Genomic DNA, 18,075 nt, shown 5'->3' with positions numbered 1-18,075 from the left:
AACTTGTCCTGACTGACTGACTGATTCATCATCGCCGAGCCAAAACTACTGGACATAAAGAAATGAAATTTTGGGGATATATTCATATTAAAATGTAGGTGCTCGCTAAGAGAGGATTTTTGGATATTCCGTCGCTAAGGGGGTGAAAAGGGGGGTGAAATTTTAAAATGAGTGTATCTATATCTCAAAACTTTAAAAGTTTACAGGTGTAAAAATTGGTATTTAGAATCTTCTTTAAAAATAAGGAAACACGTATGTTTTTGTTTTCAGAAAATCCCAATAGGAGGGATGAAAAAGGGTGAAAATGGGGGAAAATGGGTTGAATGCCTTTAATCAGGATACCGGTACTTATATCTCAGAAACTGAAGATATTACAGACCTGAAAATTGGTACTTTGGATCTCTTTTAAAAATAAAGAAGCACGTATTTTTTTGTTTTTGTAAAATCCAATTAATGGGAGTGTGAAAACGGGGTGAATTTTTAAAATGAGTGAATCTATATCTCCAAACTTTTAAAGTTTGCAGATGTAAAAATTGGTATTTAGAATCTTCATTAAAAATAAAGAAACACGTATTTTTTTTGTTTTCGGAAAATCGCAATAGGAGGAGTGAAAAGGGGTGAAAAAGGGGTTGAATGCCTTTAATGAGGCTACTTATATCTCAGAAACTGAAGATATTATAGACCTGAAAATTGGTGTTTGGGATCTCCTTTAAAAATAAAGAAACACGTATTTTTTTGTTTCTGGAAAACCCAATTAAGGGGGGTGAAAAGGGGGTAATATTTTAAAATGATTGTATCTATATCTCAAAACTTTTAAAAGTTATAGATGTAAAAATTGGTATTTAGAATCTCCATTAAAAATAAAGAAACACGTATATTTCGCTTTCGGAAAATCGTAATAGGAAGGGTGGTAAAGGTTGAAAAAGGGGTCGAATGCATTTCATGAGTCTACTTATATTTCACAACCTGAAGATATTACAGACCTGAAAATTGGTGTTTGGGATCTCCTTTTAAAATAAAGAAACACGTATTTTTGTCTGTGGAAAATATAATTAATGGGGGGGGGGGGGTTGAAAAGGGGGTGATTTTTTAAAATGAGTGTATCTATATCTCAAAACTTTTTAAGTTTATACATGTAAAAATTGGTGTTTAGAATCTCCTTTAAAAATAAAAAAACACGTATTCTTTTGTTTTCGGAAAATCCAAATAGGAAGGGTTTAAAAGGGTGAATAATGGGTTGAATGCCTTTCATGAGGCTACTTATATTTCAGAACCTGAAGATATTACAGACCTGAAAATTGGTATTTTGGATCTACTTTAAAAGTAAAGAAACACGCATTTTTTCGTTTTTGGAAAATCCAAATATTGGGGGTGAAAAGAGGGGGTGAATTTTTTAAAATGAGTGTGTCTACATCTTAAAACTTTAAAATTTACAGATGTAAAAATTGGTAGTTAGAATCTCCTCTAAAAATAAAGGAACACGTATTTTTTTTGTTTCCCGTAAATCCTAATAGGAGGGGTGTAAAAGGGTGAAAAATGGGTTGAATGCCTTTAATGAGGATACACATATCTCATAAACGAAAAATATTACAGAACTGATAATTTGCATATGGGATCTCCTTTAAAAATAAAGAAACACGTATGTTTTAGTTTTTGGAAAAGCCAATTAATGGCGGTTAAACAGGAGTGACAAATTGGGGTGAATTTTTTGAAAGACTATCTACAGAATATCTTGGAAACGTAAAATGTTACAGACGTAATGAGTGGGTGTAAATCTCCTGTAAATGTAAAAAAATATAGGTGATTTGTTTTTGGAAACTCCACTTAAAGGGAACTCAAAAGGGGTGAAATTTTAAAATGAGAATTTTTACAGTATATCTAAAAAAACTTAGCATGTTAGAGAAGAGAAAAATGGTATTTTTTTATCTCTATTAAACATAAAGAAACGTGTACTTTTAGTTTTCGGAAATACCACTTGGTTGGAGGGATGGGGGGGGGGGGTAAAAGTGACTGAAAATGGTGATGAATTCTTTTAATTAGGCTACTAATATCTCAAAACTGAAGATGTTACAGACGTGAAATTTGATATTTGCAATCTGCTTTAAAAGTAAAGAAACACGTATTCTCGGAAAATCCAAAGAAGGGGGGGGGGGTGAAAGAATTGAAAAATTAATTGACTTAATTGTATGAGAATACGTACATCTAATAAAAACTAAAGTTGTTACAGACGTGAAAATTCGTATTTGGACCTCCTTTAAAAACAAAGAAGAACGCGTTTTGGTGGGGAAACCATCTTGGAGGGCGGGAGTGTAAAGAAGTTGAATTCCTTTCATGAGGACACATAAATCAAAAACTGAAGAAGTCAGAGTCGTGATAATTGGTATTTAGAAGATCCTTTGCTATTAAAGAAACAAGTACTTTTTGCGGGAAAATTCACTTAGGGGGGGGGGGGGAGGGAAGGAGTGTGAAAGGAAGTGAAAGAAATTGAATTATTTTTATGGGGATATTTACATCTCAAAACCGAAGGTAATAGACGTGAACATTGGTGTCTGGAGTCTCCCTTAAACATAAAGAAACAAGCATTCTTTTAAATTTGTTGGTGGGGGGGGGGGGCTGTGGCGGTAATTAAACTTAACGGCGGTGGGGGGTGGGGTGTAGAAGGAGGTGAGACCAATTGATTTTACTGTTATTAATGTACTTATCAGGATCCTCCGTTTCTCAGGCGGCAGCGCGCCGGCCTCTCACAGCTGGGTTCCGTGGTTCAAATCCCGGTCACTCCATGTGGCATTCGTGCTGGACAAAACGGAGGCGGGACAGGTTTTTCTCCGGATACTCTGGTTTTCCCTGTCATCAGCCATTCCAGCAACACATAATAATAATAATAATAATAATAATAATAATAATAATAATAATAATAATAATAATAATAATAATAATAATAATATTCCGGACCGTCGTCAAATGCGCGGACCGCGCTGGAAACGGCTCCTGGACGGGTAATGACTAAGAATGCAGTCCGGACGCGGGTTCAGTGCCACCAAGGCACCCAATATGACAGCACGCCGGATCTCCTGAAGGATTTTATCCATATTAAAAATATTATAGGAAAAGATGGCAAAGATTTACGAACCCAACTGACCGGGAGGAATACCTGAGTCTAGCCCGGGAAGTACGAAATCGATTGCTGGAAAGGAAGATTTAAAAATGGGAGGAAACGTGCCGTAAAATCATAGAAAACCAGTCAGATCGGGAATTTTGGTGGATTCTCGCAGAAAACGAGTCAGATCGCGAATTTCGGCGGATTATATATCTAAAACAATAAGCATTCAATTATAAATTTCAGTATAATACCGTAGCGAAGCACGGGTATCTTGCTAGTAGATAATAAATAAGTTAAAAGATTGTGAGCGAGTGAAAAAAGACCTCGACAAACGTGTGAGATGGACAGGAAACAATAGTATGATGCTATACCGAGTGAAAAGCCAGGCTACAAGTTTCACCTAGGGGATAAGTCCTCTCAATTTAGTTACTGTATTGATAGGGTGAAAATACCTCATGGTGATAATCGAAACATTAAGATAATGTTGGAATTCAAGAGGACTCGTTAATAGAAAGAGGAATTAAAGATTGGAATAATTTACCAAGGGCGATGTTACATATATTTCTAACTTTTCCAACTTACTGTGTTGAAGTACGTATTTCTATACAGAGATACTTCGAACTTATTAACAAACCACTCAATAACATTTTCACATAAATATATCTTATGACAGGGAGTCATCTGAGGATCTGCGTTATGGAAGTTAGTGTGACGGAAGTGCAACCTAACAACCGTGCAGGCAGTGATGTAAGGTGTGGATGGATGGTCAGACAATGTTACCTAGCAACCGTGCAGGCAGTGATGTACGGTGTGGATGGATGGTCAGACAATGTTACCTAGCAACCGTGCAGGCAGTGATGTAAGGTGTGGATGGATGGTCAGACAGTATTACCTAACAACCGTGCAGGCAGTGATGTAAGGTGTGGATGGATGGTCAGACAATGTTACCTACCAACCGTGCAGGCAGTGATGTAAGGTGTGGATGGATGGTCAGACAGTGTTACCTAACAACCGTGCAGGCTGTGATGTAAGGTGTGGATGGATGGTCAGACAGTGTTACCTAACAACCGTGCAGGCTGTGATGTAAGGTATGGATGGATGGTCAGACAGTGTTACCTAACAACCGTGCAGGCAGTGATGTAAGGTATGGATGGATGGTCAGACAGTATTACCTAGCAACCGTGCAGGCAGTGATGTAAGGTGTGGATGGATGGTCAGACAGTATTACCTAGCAACCGTGCAGGCTGTGATGTAAGGTGTAGATGGATGGTCAGACAATGTTACCTAGCAACCGTGCAGGGAGTGATGTAAGGTATGGATGGATGGTCAGACAATGTTACCTAGCAACCGTGCATGCAGTGATGTAAGGTATGGATGGATGGTCAGACAATGTTACCTAACAACCGTGCAGGCTATGTCTTATGCCCGGTTTCCATTTGAAATTAGCAGCCGTTGATGGATGGCCATGACTTGTAGACATATTTGTGCACATTTATAGCCATTTGATTTTCGCAAAGCGAAAAGTGGTTTTATTTTGAAGTACCTATATACTATTTCCTTCGCATAATCGGATTAGTGTATATTGTTTTATTATTTAAGATTTATGAGAAAATTATCTTTGTATACATTTATACATATTACTATGTTGGCCTCGATATGAGTTAAATAAAATTCACGGAGGTGTACTTTAAGAAAGTGTGATGTTTTCACCCGTGCCGATGCAAACCTAAGTACTGTATTATATGAAATTAATATATTAAACAATGTAACTTTTCTCAGCCAAATAGAGTTTTGTAAAGGAGGTCAGTTGATTAAGCCTGCCCGTAAATTGAAACAACAGAAGACAGACGCGTATTTAAAGCATACGCTTTTAACCGCATCAACTGATAACTCTATATTCTATTTAACAAGCTAAAGTAGATAATTTGTAAATATTTCTTTCATTTTTTCGTCTCTGATTAGCAGTATACAATTCTAAGTCTGTGAAAATGAAAAGAAAATTTAGTGGGCGTTTTGCGCGTTTTGAGGTGCGTTTATAAGGTATTTTTGTGATGCGGTTTTGTTTGGAAAAAAAAACAACAACTGCGTGTGCGCTTTCAACGCGCAGCGAAAATGAAAGCCTGTTCGAGAGAATGTCGGAATATATATTGAGTTTGTATACACGCAGATTAAGCTCGATCAAACCAGTGTTCACCACACTATCGCGAGCACTATATTCTCTCGAATCATTAACTTGTGTTTTGTGAGTGAGAAGCAGCTTCATATCGTCACCAAATCTGCTACGTGATACATGGTCATTGTGCGGAACTTGCTCGGGGGGGGGGGGGGTTCTCTGTGCTGTGGGCAGGTGTATGTGTCTGCAACATGATCTAGCATTGTTTCTGGGGAAGCCACATACTCACTCTATTACGTGGCCGAGGGGACACTTTGTCTCTTGTGAAATTGTAAACGTCACACAGGCTACTAAATACTTCACAGGGGAGCAATTCAAATGGCCCCATTTACCTTAGTTTATGCACAACTTATTTTCTCCAAGTGAACAATACAAAAGTAATTAAGGGATTTCCGCATATATAAAAACTTTAAGGACACCTGTATATTTCATGAACATCATTCCTGTCATTAAACTTTCGGTCTTAAACACACGATTTTTTACAAGGGGTTGTAGTAAGGATCTAGAGTATAATTCTAGTGTATGGGACCCTCCCCAAGATTACTTGATTCGAGAAGTGGAAGTGATTCAAAGAAAGCAGCACAATCTGTTCTGGGTGATTTCCGGGAAAAGAGTAGTGTTACGAAAATGTTGCAAACTTTTGGAGAGACTGGGAAGTAAGGAGACGAGCTGCTCGACTAAGTGGAATGTTTCGAGCTGTCAGTGGAGAGATGATTTGGAATAACATCAGTAGACGAATAAGTTTGAGTAAGTTTAAGAGTAGAAAAGATAATAAAATAAATATACAGATGGAATTCAAAAGGTCAGATTGGGATAACTGTTCCTTTATAGGAAGACGGAATTAGGGACTGGAATAATTTATCACGGGGTATGTCTGATAAATTTCCAAGTTCCCTGAAATCATTAAAGAACAGATTAGGTAAAGAACTCTTAGGGAAACTGCTAGCTAGCGACAGCCCTGAATGCAGATCAAAGGTGATTGACTGAACTAATAATTTTGACATAAATATGTCTTATGGCTGGGTGTCATCTGAAATTAGCAGCCGATGACGGATGGCTATGACCTGTAGACATATTTATGATCATCTGATTTTCTCAAAGGGAAAAGTGGTTTGATTTTCAGAGGAGCATTTATTTGTTTTGAAGTTTTTACCTTTCGTTTAAAATAAAAGAGCCATTTTATTTTTATTTTCAAAAGATATGGACAGTACAATATGGCGATTACATTCATGGTTTTTGTTACGGAGGAACACAGATACTTGTAGAATATTTATAATTGTACAGTGTGTTAGAAATGACTCTCCGCAGCAAGCAATGTGCCTTTGCTGGCGGGACCTAGTGTTTACAGTACACTATGTCTTCTGGTATGGGCTAGTGCAATTTTTTTACTTTCATTGATCTGTCTCAGCTTTATCCTTGGCTTTGACAAAATGAAAGTGACTGAGGTATGAGTGATACTAGTAATGCCATTCCTTCTGCAGCCAGTCCCTGCTATGAATGGTGTGAAAATATTGCTCATAGGGTCGGTTGGTGCATGCATTTCAGTGGGCTTGGCACACTGATATGTAATAGCAACTTCTGGCTCGGTGAGGAAAGCAACGGGAAACTACCTCACTCCTAATTTCCCTAGTACGCCTCTTTAGTGATGCCTAGGCCATCCACGACAGCTGATGGCAGAGCTGTTGAGGATCCCACCAGCGGAATCACTGACGGACTGAACATACATACATACATACAGCAAGCAATGCAGCTGCGGCTATCTGAGTGCACGGTTCGGGTAGCAGCAATGTCTCCTCGGGGTCGGGTGCGAGAGAATATCTCGAGAGATTGCACAACACAGTGAATCGAGAGATTAAAACCACAACGATTTTGTAACAACATATTACACAACGACAGACTGTTAACAAAACCAGCAACAAAGCAACTTGAAAAGGAGTTAACTGTAACTCTAATGATCGTTTCATGAATTGCATGTGGATTTTCAGATATCCAGACGTTTATGTAACCAGTTAAATGAAACCAAGCTTCATCGGTAAAAAATGTTCTGTCTAACACTTCCTTTCCATGATGATTAACAAACCACTGAAACCACAAGTCCTTCTCTCTGCGTCCGACAACTTCAAATCCAAAATGACAGAAAATTTTCAAGGATACATTTTTAGCTTCTTTCTTGCTGTTCTACGCGCTATGAAGAAGATACTCCAGTCTGCTGTGCCAATTTCCGCATGGAATTAGATTTTTAAGTTTCTCTTCCGATAAAATGTATGGGCTACCGCTCCGCCAAGTATCGAACACGGCATCGCTACTATGAAATTTACTTATTATAGCTCGTACAATATCACGATGTGATAGAACTGAGTTCGCGAAACCGTTCGGATTTTTTTTCTTTCATGAACCATCTCAGAGAGAATGGCTACATGCCTGACAAGTTTTATTTCAAACTATTGAATTAAAATATATTATCCTTCTAGGAACAGAACTCATTTCATAAAAGAAAAGAAAAAAACTCTGCGTATATGTGTGTGTGCTCTTCTGCCCTAAAAATGACGAACAGGATAACATTGTTTTCCTGCTACGTAGCAGGATATTCAGCCAAGAAATAACCATGAAAATAAAAACCAAATCATACAGGATAGAAACACAGAATACTCAGTTATCAATAATACGATCCTCCGTCACTGCATTCCGAATTTAACGCAATGGTGCATTTGCTGCGAAGGAATGATCGAATGTGCCATAAAGGCGCTGTAGAATAAAGTGTACCACAATTTTGTGGTGATACTTTGATTTCACAGATCTATCTATCGGACTAACATAAAAAGATCTGCATAGACAACTTTCACAGAGCCCTCTATCAGCAGACATAGAAATATCAGTGGAGACAACTTTTATAGACCCGTCTACCGGCGAATACAATTAACTGAATGACCTGTAGTTGGACCCACCAGAGCTGCTGTCTGACATTTGAGCGGCGAAAGCAGTAACTACGAAGTATGCTGCGTTGTCATAGTCACCTCCGTCTGCAGTATACCATCCTTGAATACAGAAAAATGACAAATGAAAATCCACAGCCTGTTTCCAGTCATTCGACCGGGTCAAGAATGGAGTGAATGAAGCCCCCATCTAGCGGCGAGCACAGGAATTGTGCCGGCTGCCGAAGCCTGTCGCACTCCTCGGGGCAATGATTAATGAATGACACGTGAAATGAAATTATATTGGAGAGTGTTTCTGGAATGAAATATGACAGGCAAAACCGGAGTACCCGGAGAAAAACCTGTCACGCCTTCGTTTTGTCCAGCGCAAATCTCACATGGAGTGACCGGGATTTGAACCACGGAACCCAGCGGTGAGAGGCCGGCACGCTGCCGCCTGAGCTACGAAGGCTACAGTTTCGATAAAACGAAAGAAAAATGAGTGTATCCACAAAATAATAATCTAAGGCTCATGAATTGTGAACAAATTAAGAAAATTAAATAATAATAATATTTTTCTTCTTATTCTTATTATTATTATCGGGCTGAGTGATTCAGTCGGTTGAGGTTCTGGCCCCAACTTGGCAGGTTTGATCCTGGCTCAGTCCGATGCTATTTGAAGGTGCTCAAATACGTCAGCCTCGTGTCGGTATATTTGAGGGCACATAAAAAACCTCCTTCGGGACAAAATTCCGGCATCTCAGCGTCTCCAAAAACCTTCAGACGTATTTAGAGGGACACAAATAATAATAATAATAATAATAATAATAATAATAATAATAATAATAATAATAATAATAATAATAATGAATATTATCATTATTGTTATCTCCCTTACTTCGTTATGCCCAACTGAAGAGCGCGATTGAACTTATTTAGCTGATGTCGTTGTCTTTTTCTTCTCCCAAAATCTCTTCATCTCCTCGCTGTGGCTTTTCTTGCGACCTTCTTACCAGGTTTTGTTGGGGTAGTGCTTGGATGGTGTGTAAAGCGCAGATGGTCCACTAATTTTCTGATCTTAAATCTGTCTAATACAACGTCACCTGTGATGCCTATTTCCTGCAGGAATTTTTCCAACTTCGAGCAGCCAATTGGTTGATACTTTCATTGATAGGGCAAGGTTCAGAATTCTGAGAATATGACCGCGAAATTTCAAGCGTCTTTTCCTAAACGTGTCTGAGATTTCTTCTGTGTTGGTGCAACTCATGAGATTTCCTTATCATCTGGATTCGCCCTGTACAGACTGGTTCAAACATTTTCCTTGAGTTTTTTTCCCTTGCTTTTCTACATATTTAATCAATGATCTGCCCCCAATTATGAGTGTTTCAGATGCTTTTAATGCTTCAGGCTTAATTATAGTATTGTAATGTCTTAATTTTGCATTTCGGTTATGGATTGTTTATTATATCTGTTATTGTTCCTATTCTTCCTCTTTCGTTTCACTTGGGGCACGTTGAATCAATCACTTCTTTGTTTATTGTTCTTTCCTTAGTGCGCAGTATTTCTTCATTCTTTATGATCTTCGTCTCCTCTCGTCTTCCGAGATAATAGGTTTGGCTTTTAACGTAGATTTGTCTTGGAACCTTCTTTTTCCGTCATCAGTTATTACATCAGCTGTTCGATCGAATAGTGAAATTTCTGCAATGTTTAATTCTACCAGGTCTTTTTCAGTTTCTTTAAACCAGTTGGGTTTTGTTTTGTGGTTACGGAAGAAGTCAAAGATTTGTTTCGTTAATCTATTAGAGTTCAGTCTTTTTTGCATAGTGTCTGAGAGTTTTTCAATTTTCTTGTAGTGCGTTTCATTCTTGGTGTATATTATCTTATTATCCTGAAATGTTGCTCCTATGGTATTTCTTAAAGTTGTCCTTTCTTTTAGCTTGAGTTTCTCCTTCTGGCCTTTGAAATTCATGTTTAGTGTTTCTGCTGCGTATGGAGCTTCTGGTTTAATCACTGCTTTACAATGTTTAATTTTGGACCCCAGTGAAAGGGTTTTCTTGTTGTATGTACGTTTTGTTAGTTGGAAGGTCGGTTCAAGTTTATTTTTTCTGGATTTCATTGCTTTGTATTCCACAATATTCCAACTAATCCATTCTCCCAGATATTTGAATTCGTTTACTATTTCAATGTTTTGTTCTTGGACTTCGAGGTATTTATGTGCGTGTTTGTTGTTTGTAATGCTTTTGATTTTTTCTAAGGGTATGTGAAGACGCTTGTTTCTCTAGCTCAAGGATTTTCTCCCTTGCTTCCTCCATTGTTTCAGCAAACAAGGCCATATCATCTGCAAAAGCAATGCAAGTGACTTTAAGGTTTTTCTTCTTGCAACCCAGTCTAATTTCACTCTTTATGTTATTATTATTATTATTATTATTATTATTATTATTATTATTATTATTATTATTATTATTAGACAGCCCTGTGGTGTAGAAGTAGCGTGCGTGTCTCTTATTTTAAGACCCTGGCTTAGTTTCCCAGCCAGTTCAAGGATTTTAATTCTGGACTGGGGAGCAGAACCGGGTTCACTTGATACGAGATTTGTATTTGTATTTATTGAACATAACAGGCGAATTAGCCCAATACATGTTCACAAGGACAGCTGGCAACAAAATAAGAAAAGCAGAAATAAAACATTTCTGGGCATGCCATGAGGTTCATTGGATACCCCGGAAACGTGACACTCCCAAGGGAGGGTCACCACAGTAGTCATTCTCAGTCCCTACATGTCACGCCCCTCGTCTACACTTAATATCAAAAATACAAATTAAGTGAACAATAAGGGAAAATAAAATAAAAACAAGAACTAATTTTAAGGACAATCTATCGCTACTGCCCGGCCGTGTCATCACCCCTGATGAGAAGAAGCCGCCCTCCCGATGATGACACGACCGGCCATATCCGTGATGCCCTAAGGAAGACCCCAACAACTTTACCACATGACAGTGCGTTTCTCTCACCACTCCTTTGCGGCCGGCCACGTAAAGCTGGAGCCGCTCTCCTCCCTTACCCCGCTTCTCACATTTCTCCCTTCTTTTACATATTTCGGGTGCGCCCGTCCCCCCCCCCCACCCCCGTTCTCTTACGGTTATGCCCTGTCCTTCCTTGCCCATCACTCCATACCATCCCATAGTGAGAAAAACGCACTTGCCTAAATGTATACAACTGAGTGATACGAGATTTCCTCAAGCTCTTAGTTACAGGAAGAAAGCGCACAGTGAGAAGATAACGCTACTGACCTAGTGTACATAGACGAACAGTGGTTACCATGGTTATAATGGTGTCAGGAATTTTTAATTTCAGATAAACCGCCAGCTCAAAAACACATCCATGTTAAAAAGGAAGCTCGCATGTATCGCGAACTATCGACCCATCAACGACGGCTACATTTTACTACTCCAAGATAAATAATTTAAACTTCACAGATAAAATTATAAATTCATTTATAAACAATTAAATAGGTATAAGTTTCTCTACAAATAGCTTTTACGAACTCCCTTGTTGGTAAATTTCTTTTAACGCTAGCAATCTGCTGAAGACGTGCAAGTTGCTTAAAAAGAAGTAAAGTGTTCCAGTAACAAGGAAAAAACTTTGCTTATTACACCGAAAGAAGTTGGCGACGTACGATTTTAACACGTTTAAGGGCGAAGAAATTGATGGGGCAAAGTGTGACGGGTGAAACGTAATTGGAAGAAGTACAAGTTTCCAACAACCTTCGGAAGATTAATTGAAGAACGGTGAGACCATTCGTCATTCACAATTGCTGCCGATGAGTGCCTACAAACTCGTGTTCAACCTAGGAGCAGAACTAAATGAGTGCTGTTAAATATCTGGGGGTGATACGTGCAGTCTTACATTATACACAGGGATCCATATAAAACGGGTCGTGCAGTAACTCGCTTATGCTCGTTTCATCGCGGCTTAATTTAATGTCATTATAGGCTGTCTGCATTAGAATGCTTTTGTTCGACCATAATTAAATGTCTACGTTTTGAGGTTTTAACTTTAATATGTCTTATGGCTAGGGGTCATCCAAAAATTGGTGTAACGTAACAAAATGTGTAACGGAAGTGACGTCACATTAGTCATTACCGTAGGCCTTGGTTTCGTCGCCAACGATGCTGGGGCTGTGCATTTTTAGAAATAGTGTGTGTTGAAAAGAAAGTATTCCGTCAGTGACGTCAAGTTAGTCGTTACCGTAGGCCTTGGTTTCGTCGCCAACGATGCTGCGACTGTTCATTTGTATAAATCAGGGCCATCCAGCTATTGCGCTCCGAGAGCGCGCCCGCGCTCGGGGAGCACTGGGCAGTCAGACTAGCGCTCCTTCCCCTACCACTCCTACAGTGTGGCAGCGAGGAGACCTGAGACAGACGGACGATGTTCGGACCGCGCTGACTAGATACGTACGTACAGTCGTGCGTCCGACGGCTTTTGTGGGTTTGTTGACATCATACTGATAGGGCTGTTTTGCTGTAACAAATATACCGCATATACAGATCGATAGGTATTCCGATGTATGGAATATGCAGGAAACGAAATCAAGTGTTAAGTAAAGAATACAGTAATGCGATTTATTCAAAACTGAAAATTGAACATATCTGAGAGGAAAATTCAACAACCTTTTACCAATGTTTTACCAATATTCTTAAACAATTAGGCGAGTTTCTGTCGCTCATCGTTACCCGATATTTACTTTTGGTAAGCTTAAGAACCGAAAAGAAACGCTCACAAATTTATGTACGTTGAGCCGAACATTGATAGAACTTTACATGCATGTTTATATAAAAGGCGATAGCTGCAGTCGCTTAAGTGCGGCCAGTATCCTGTATTCGGGAGATAGTAGGTTCGAACCCCACTATCGGCAGCCCTGAAGATGGTTTTCCGTGGTTTCCCATTTTCACACCAGGCAAATGCTGGGGCTGTACCTTAATTAAGGCCACGGCCGCTTCCTTCCCACCCCCAGCCCTTCCCTGTTCGATTGGCGACTGACGTCTGTCAAATCACCGTAATCATCCCTGTGGTTGACACTGTAATGCCGTTACAAAGTGTGTTTTTTAAAACACATAAAACCTCAGTGGCACACTAAATAATCGGCTGCTCTCTTCGGCCCGGCGGGCAGACCGCTCGCTCAGCTAGCCAAGCTCCTTCCACCACTACCGAAACTACCTTCCACCAAAGCGCTCGGAACACTGGCTTGGAGCGCGGCCAGAGCGCTAGCGCTCGGGGAGCGCTGTTTGGATGACCCTGGTATAAATCAACAACATGAAGCACAGCGAACTAACTGTTGCCTTGGCAGTCATGGAGGCTGCCACTTTTCGGCTTCGATATTTAGTCGTATTATGTGTTCAATGAGTTGATGCGATTATTTGTTATTGCAAAATAATGTTTTACATAAAAATAAGAACGACATTTTCAAAACGCTCTTAATGTTACATTCATGCTATAATGAAATAAGCGCGGTGAATATGGCGGCATTTATTTGGTTACAAGAATAATTACGTGTATAGAAAGATGTATAATTCATATACTACAGGAAGAGACATACGTACAGCAGTTAACTGAGGAACTGACACTTGCACAGAAAGGTACCACTGCCTTTTAATAAATACCTTAAGTTTCATTATGATATAATTTGTGAATTTTGCTTCTTGCTCTAGTTTGTTAGCTTTTATGCTTTAAGTTATGTATGGCAAAACATACAAACAAAACAGAACATACGCCCGTTGGTTGGGGCGTAGAATATCTCCACGGCATCCACTGCATATCGTAATGGGCCACAGGCTCTTAACCCGTAGCTTACACAGTGAAATAAATTTACACAACTTACACCGATGGGTCCCAGGGACCCGAGGCCAAATTTATCTTTTTTTCTCGAAAAGCATAACTTTCCAGATACTTTCTACAATTTCAGGAGTTATAACACTCAATCTGGAATGAAAATATAGATTTTTCACATTTTTTATTTAATCAATTTTTACGTTACATATTCATTTTGAAAACCGTGCCCATAAAAAATTCACTTCCTGGAGTAATTTGTTGATCAAAAATTCATATTATTTACAAAATTTTGTCACAAAATTACGCAAGCTTTAGATCGTCTTTGAAGTAACGCAGAAACAATCACAAACGTTTTCTTCATACTAGAAATTATTACATTTCAATGTATGCTTGAAGTGTTCTCACAACAGTGCTGATATACAGACAACCAATGAGAAAAGTGAAACAAATAAACATGAAAGTAGTTAAATTGGAATATCAAATAACAAAACCAATTTGAAAATGCCTTCACATTTCAGCCTACTTTGAACAAATCACAGTTCTACAAGACCCGCAGAGTGGAGTTTCGCACTTGCCACATGATCCGCAGGTTTTTCTGTCTTTCTTTACTGGACATTGGGAACATCTTTTTCTCTTCGATTTTTCTGGCTTGGGTGGCACCAAACAGATCCCTTGCGGCTCCTCTTTACCCAAACAGTGTAATACCATACTTCGTAAGATCCGTGGGAGTCTCGTGTTCGTGGCTCTCTCTCCCAGGAGTGGAGAGATCAGCTGCTTTCCCAACTGCAGCAAAAATGACCTGCGTTGTGTATCCCTCTCTCTTGGCAGAATACCATTGTAAATTACATGAGCATTTACAGCAACGATATCCAGAACGGCACTTTTCATCCAGGGCATCTACACCACCTTTCGTATCGTTATAAAATAAAATCATCTCTGCATTGTTGGTTTCAGGGCATAGTTGACATTAAATTTACTAATCTTTCCTTTTTTAGGTACAAACGATAGCGAAGTCTTTTTCCCCGAGAATCCAAATATGGTTGAAGGTACTGGTCTTCCTCGAGGTTGGACAAATTCTACTGGCAGTTCTCGCTTGTTTCTTCGTATAGTCTCTACATAGGTTAGCTGCATCTTTTGTAATTCATCCAATAATTCTATTGAAGTGAACCAATTATCTCCGGTCACATTTCTATTGGAACCAACAATGAGTTTTACAAGTCTATTGACAACCTTTGGTGGGTTCCTAAGCTTACAAGCGTTCGAACTTTCTTCTGTTCTTTTGCCGCAGTATATTGAGGCAGTAGTGCATTTTGGCATCAGCTAAGATGAAATTTTAATGCCATATTTCCCTCGAAATCCTACTACCATCTCGTCCATTGTTGTGTTCTCTCCCACTAGAGATGGCTGAAAAATAACGTAGCAATTACCTTGTCACAGTTACATGCCTGTCACTGTTACAAATATAACGAGGACAAACAATAACAGGTTACCGAGTAACGACAACAGATTGCCGTACTAGTGAAAACAGTAACTGGGAAGTGGTAACTGTCATTAATAGCAGCTTACAGACACAGAATGTGACCTTCAGATTTCAGATAGTAAGTATGTCTTCCAAGTGAGAGCGCTTTCGTAGGAGATTGCTTTTAGTCAAATACACTATAGTGAATAATATTCTCTATAGTGTATTTAAGTTGTTGCTGTCTTCTGGTAACTAAAGTGTAAACTGTTATGACATATTCAACTGCTCAGGGGTAATCGTTGACTCAGGCATCGCCGAAGGCTATCTACATTATAATATTATAAGTTTCACCCGTATAATTTTCTTGTACCATAAATAAATTAGTATGCTAACTTTCCATATCGATATCATAGATAACATATTATAGATAACATAACATTACTTCATTTTACTTAAACGATTCTCTTGTACCAGTTTGTGTCGAGATTTGACAGACAGATCATCGTGTTTCCTTGTCTTTGACCTTTGATCGGGGCATTGTCAAACTCACTCCTTTAGATTTCAGAAAAGAGGCTATGTTGTCTTCTCACTTCATCTGTTGTCTGCCTCTCGTTAACTGTATACCAAACAGGAACGCGTGTTTGGCTGCACCGACTTTCAACAGCGTAGTGATGCGTGCGCGCATGTGCGAGTCAATGAGTGGGACTTTACAACACAGCTGTAAGGAGACTAGCTTGAAGACGTGACCAGGCTGTTACCAATAAAAGGTGAGTAACGCTGGACGTTATTTTTAACTGTTACTTTTCACAGTTACTTTTTGTAGCAGTGACAGATATAACAGTTACACAAAAATAACCGTTTGTCACACCTCTATCTCCCACAGAGTAGTTGTCTTGACAGTGTGCTTTAAACTTGTTGAACAGCCCTGACATACCAATTTGTCATTCTTCTTGCGCTCATCTCTTGTTGAAAAGTCATCAAATCTGAGACATCTAAGTAAAAAGTAGAGCTACTGTAATGACATAGTTGCGCGAAAAACATCTCTTCCACTTCCATCAGTTGCATAAAGTGATTATAATTCTTCGTTGTGGGATTTGAAAACACCCCATAAATAACATAGTCCAAGAAAAGCTCGTAATTCTGTTATAATCGTTTCACTCTGATAAGACTGCTTTTGTAGATTGGCGGTGACTTTCCTAATTTTTTCATTTGTGTGAGAGAGCATATTATCTGAAAATAGAAGACTCCTGCATTCAGATGCAGTTGATGCTGATGTAAGGCCTGCGATGCAAAGTAAAAGGAAACGACTCAATACGAGATTATGCTGAGGGGTTCTCCCACGTACTGACGGTGTTGCTGACCATTTATACCTATTTCGACCATAAAATGAACTTGACGGTGTTTTTTGATCGCTTTCCGTATCAACCTCGTCCTCACTTTCACAACTTTCACAACTGTTGGAATCATGTTCACTGAATTCAAACTCACTCTCACAGTCCGAAATGTCACTTATAACCTCCTCTAATAAAACACGAACTTCATAGTTAGTTAGTGCCATTATATGCCCCAAAACACAAGCAAGAATTTAAGACACATATATTTACGGAATGTCCCGTAACTTACACAGATGGGTCCAAGGGATCCGAACACTTGAATTGCGCACACAAGGAAACTGTAAACGTGTCAGCAGCTGTCGTGGTCGGACAGAGGACTGAGAGGGAGGAAAGTACAGACATGCTAAGCGCAGTGCGGCCAATGTATGAAAATTTATTCACGCAAGAAAATAGTCTTGGATCCCAAGGACCCAACCATGTAAGTTACGGGTTAATCTTGAGACCACCGAGCTCGATAGCTGCAGTCGCTTAATTGCGGCCAGTATCCAGTATTCGGGAGATAGTAGGTTCGAATCCCACTGTCGACAGCCCTGAAGATGGTTTTCCGAGGTTTTCCATTTTCAAACCAGGGCTGTACCTTAATTAAGGCCACGGCCGATTCCTTCCAACTCCTAGCCCTTTCCTGTCCATCGTCGCCGTAAGACCTATCTGTGTCGGTGCGACGTAAAGCAACTTGCAAAAAAAAAAAAAAAATCTTGAGACCACCGGATCTCTAACTGAGCCTAGCATTCCTTCCACATACGGTACTTCTCCCAGCATCGCCGCTTTCATCTTTCTATTGGACCTCACTTGGTCAATCCTCGCCAGACTTCATTCTACTAAATTCATTGTCTACATTTATTTATTTATTTATTTATTTATTTTCCACCTTGAGCGCGTTCTCAAGGGCCGTACTCCATCACATAACAACTTCTCTGGTAGATTCAAAGGAAATAAGCGTCTGTTTTGCCTTCAAGTGTCATGGCTGCCAGTGGTTCAAGTAGATTCAAAGATGGCCATCAGGTTAGCAGTCTATATTTTTCATGCCAGACGTAGAATTGCAGTTCTCCTTGATATAACATTAAGTTTAATTTATTGAAAAACATAATCATTAGCATTTCACAAAAGGGAGACGTTTCTCTTTTTCCTCACCAATTTACTGAAGTATAACGCATAGTAATAAATGTCATTTCAATTTAAAAAAATCTGCAATCCTGCGAAACGGAAAT

The 18,075-nt window shown here is 39.3% G+C and overlaps 1 protein-coding gene across 1 annotated transcript in view; it reads right to left on the bottom strand.

Annotated features, from left to right (window-relative positions):
• Positions 1-18,075, bottom strand: part of Oatp26F (Organic anion transporting polypeptide 26F) — a 717,049-nt gene that overhangs the window by 253,571 nt on the left and 445,403 nt on the right. The gene's annotated exons all lie outside the window — the stretch shown is intronic.

This window comes from Anabrus simplex, chromosome 8 (genome assembly GCF_040414725.1).
Source record: "Anabrus simplex isolate iqAnaSimp1 chromosome 8, ASM4041472v1, whole genome shotgun sequence".
Lineage (NCBI taxonomy): Eukaryota > Metazoa > Arthropoda > Insecta > Orthoptera > Tettigoniidae > Anabrus > Anabrus simplex.
This window is presented reverse-complemented; position numbering and strand designations above follow the sequence as displayed.